General features: G+C 38.3%; 1 pseudogene; it reads left to right on the top strand.

Moving 5' to 3' along the window:
- Nucleotides 1–758: 758 nt before the first annotated feature.
- On the top strand, nt 759–857 carry LOC145596307 (small nucleolar RNA R71; annotated as a pseudogene).
- Nucleotides 858–4,431: the final 3,574 nt, after the last annotated feature.

Raw genomic sequence — 4,431 nt, 5'->3', positions numbered from 1 at the left:
GATTATAGTTTCCATTACCTTGGTTATGATTCACATAACCTTGGTTTTGATTACCATAATTATGATTTTGATTACCATAATTTTGGCTTTGATTTTGGCTACTATAACCTTGGTTATGGTTACCACGAGAACCTTGATTCCCTTGGTTCCTATAACCACCATTATGATTATAGTTGTCAAAATTACCTTGGTTTTGGTAATTCCTATTCCATTGGCCTTTTTGATTATCAAACCTTTGAACATTGTTGTTTGACACAAAATTAACATGTTCACACTCATTGTTGTCAAATTCATCAACACATTCATTAGGACAAGCACTAGAGTCATGATCATACGATCCACATGCATCACAAAACAAGCAACCCAAAGGCATATTATGTGAAGAGGGAGGGGGTTGAGAGTTAGAAAGAGTACCTCTCCTCTTAAATTGGGAGGGAAGATTCGAAGCTTGAGAAGGGGAAGAAGTGCTCTCCAACTTAGCTTTAATTGCGGTGACCTCCTTTCCTAAGTTTGTCATTTGGGAGGAAAGGTTGTTGATTGCATTGAGATGGTCCACCGAATACAATGAAGATTGCTTGCTTGAAGAGTCCCTCTCCCCATCTTGCCAATCCCTATAATATGTCACCACGTCCTCAATGATGTCCACAACTTCTTCTTCGGTTTTGTTCATGATAGGGCCCCCGGCCCCTCCATCAAGGCATGACTTGCCTTGGGGACTTAAACCGCCATAGAAGATTTGGATCACTTGGTATGTGGGGATTCCGTGGTGAGGGAACTCCCTTTGATACTCTTTGAATCTCTCCCATGCTTCGTAAAGGCTTTCACTCGGCCTTTGCTTGAACCCTTGAATCAAGGCTCTTGCCTCCGCCGTCTTCTTTTGGGGGTAGAAACGGGACAAGAAAGCTTTTGTAACATCGTCCCAAGTTCTCAAGGAGTTGGGTTTCACCTCTTTGTCTAGCCACTCCAAAGATCTTCCTATTAGAGAGAAAGAGAACAACTTGAGGCGGATAAATTCTTGAGAAACCCCATTGACTTTGATGGTGTTGCAATATTTTTCAAATTCTTTTAGATGGTTCAATGGGCTCTCATTCTTAGCCCCACTATATTGCCTTCTCTCAATCAAGGTGATCATTGCCGGCCGGATTTCGAAGTCATTTGCCGGAGTAGTAGGTGGAGCTATTCCGCTCTCAAACCTATATGCCCCGGGCACTCCAAGCTCTTTCAAGGCTATTCTAGGATGTTACCCATTCCTTGCTCTTCTTGAATTTCTTCTTCACTTGAAGAGCTATAAGCCAAGGATCTATTATCCACTCTTCTTCTTGAAAGAGTCCTCTCAATTTCCGGATCAAGGGGAACAAGGGGACGATCACGGGTTCTATGCATGCAAAACTCAAACAAAAATATTAGTAGCACGGCTACAAGTGTAGCCTAAAGAAACAAAATCTTTTTGTATTTTGCAAATGAAATGAAATAGACTCAACAACAACATGCACTCAAGCACCATTCCCCAGCAACGGCGTCATTTTGATGGGAAGGAGAACGATAGGTCGTTGGGCTACCACCCCACCCTATCAAACAAAATTTGTAACTTAACAAATCCCTATTTAGCGTAGTGGTAAGTCAAGGTCAAACCCAAGGGAATGGAGATCAAATGCACGATGCCTAAATCAAGCTATTTCGAAGTCAAGGAGGGGTTTAAGGTTGAACTAAGGCTAAACTAGGTGATGCAAAAGCTTATATGAAATTAATCTAAGACACTAGGGCAATGGATCCACATGCAATCGTAATGGAAACGGTAATTTGGAAGGTTTAACCGACTAAGTCAAGTGATATGAAGGAAAATCATCATGTATCCAAAAGAGCATACTAAGATGGTTCACCTAGAGGTCTAACTAGCGTCAACTACGCTAAACACTACCTAGGGAACGTCACAAAGCACCTCAATCGTGAAATTGCAAGTTTACTAATCAATGGTCCGTATCATAGCAAGCTTACAATGCAATCTAGTGTATTAATCAAAGATGGCCAAACCTCAATTAATCACACACATGCACATGAAATATCAACCAAATTTAATCATATCATCAACTCCATCAATTATCCCCAAATTACACTAATCCATCAATCATACATGCTTCACCATTTCCCTAGCTAGGAAACTACTCACTAGCCATAGGAATTAAGATCAAAACTACAACAATCATCAATTTCATCATATACATAATTGAAATCAAAGATCAAACCAACAATCAATCAAAATCAATCAAAATTCAATCAATAACCAAATCAATCATCAATAACATGGAAAAACTAATGAAATCAACTAAAATCAAACTTATATTGAAATCAAGAAGAAAATCCTTACAAAACTTTGATCAAAAGATCAAATACAATGAGGAATCCTTGAGCAATCACCAAAAATCATGAGTTTCTCTCTCTAAGTTCTTGAGTTTCTCTCTCTAAAATTCTCCCAAAAACTAACTATCAAATTCAATCTAAAAACTAACTTCCTACAAAAAGGTAGAAATAACTATATATACAAAGAGGAGGTCGGTAATGACGCCCAAAAATAGACCCTCATAAGTGCTGGCGCTCGGAGGAGAGAGAATGGCGCGCACGGGACACACCCAGACTGGTGCGCCCGCACGCACCTGGTGTGCGGCCGCACACTCCCTTGGTGCGCCCGTACCTGGCTGGGTCTTTCCCCCTTCTTCTCTTCGTCCTAGCTCAAGTGGTGCACACATCCAGGATGATGATGATGGAGGACAAAGTAGGCAGGAACTTTCTTGAATTTCTTGAAGAGTATAAGCCATGAGGGAGGCATAAACAAAGCCTTGAAGCTTGCCCCTTGGATCCACCTTTGACTTGGAACTTCTTGCACCTTCTTTAGGCATAAAAGCAATGAAAACTCGTGGAGAAGAAGCTCGGGAATTCTTGGACAATCAATTACCACCTTCAAACAAATGATAAAAAGCAAGTAAAAGAGAAAAATAACAAGTAAACTAGAAAAAAGCATGAAATAGAGAAACTAACTACAAAAAGCATGAAATGAAGAAAACAAGAATAAAACTAAGGAAAACTAAATAAAAGAGAGATAAAATAAAATAAAAATCATCCAAAAAGGAACCAAATGAGTGCCAAAAATGTCACTCATCACTTGAACTTGAAGATGCATCTTTAGATACTGAACCATTGAACGACAAGGAACTTATGACTGTACAAGAGAATGAGGACCTTAACATTTCATCAGGTTTGACTTTATTATCCCTTCAAATATATATATATATATATATATATATTAATTATATATATATATGTATATATATATATGTATCTATATATGTATATATATATATATGTATGTATATATATATGTATATATATATATATATATGTATGTATATATATATGTATGTATATATATATATATATATATATATATATATATATATATATATATGACAATATTCTTCAAGTCATGTTAATTCAGTACCTAGTTAGGGCTGGCAAAAACTGACCCGACCCGAAAACCCGACCCGAACCCGACCCGAAAAAAGCGGGTTAGGGTTGAGATTTTCGACCCGAAAACTTAAATGGGTTGACACGAACCCGAACCCGAAATTAAATGGGTTAGGTTAAGGTTGAAAATCTCAACCCGAAAACGACCCACTTAACCCGAAATAAATTTTAGGTCAAAATCAGGTCGGGTCAAACCGAACCCGACCTGATAACCCGAACTATTTTAAGTAAAAAAAAAAAACACCCCCTTTATATACCCCCCTAACCCTAACCCTTACTCTCTCTCCTCACTTCCTCAGCCGTTCTCCTCCTCTCTCTCTCTCCTCCTCCTCTTTCTCTCTCCTGTTCTTCTCCTTCGATCTCATCTCCTTCTCCTCTTCGTTCTTCTCCTTCCGTCCTTCGATCTCATCTCCTTCTCTCTCTTTCTCTTTCGTTCTTCTCCTTCCGTCCTTCGATCTCATCTCATCTCCTTCTCTCTCTTTCTCTTTCGTTCTTCTCCGATTCTTGTCTCCTTCTCTTTCGTTTCCACCACCACGAAGACCACCGAAGACCACCACCGAAGACCACTACCGAAGACATCAACATACAACACCGACTTTAATCGAGGTGGGTTTAATTTTTCTGGGTTTAATTTATTTTCTGTTTCTTTTTTCGTGTTTTTACATGCTATTTTTGTTTATTTTGGTATGTTGTTGTTTATGTTATCATACGGTTGTTTTTGCTAATTTTCAAATATAATGCTAATTTTTATTGTTAAATGTTGTTTATGTAATGGTGATTCTTGTTATTTTTGTTTTTCATGAGCATGCATGTTTTAATTTAGATCTTACTAGTTAGATCTAGACAATCTAGTCTGATTTAGATCATATCCAAATTGATTTTGCTTTAGATCTTCGTTGTTGTTGTTCTTGT

The sequence above is a fragment of the Chenopodium album genome, chromosome 19 (genome assembly GCF_948465745.1).
Source record: "Chenopodium album chromosome 19, dcCheAlbu1.1, whole genome shotgun sequence".
Lineage (NCBI taxonomy): Eukaryota > Viridiplantae > Streptophyta > Magnoliopsida > Caryophyllales > Amaranthaceae > Chenopodium > Chenopodium album.
Note: the sequence above shows the minus strand (reverse complement) of the source record. Positions and strands in the feature narration are given on the sequence as shown.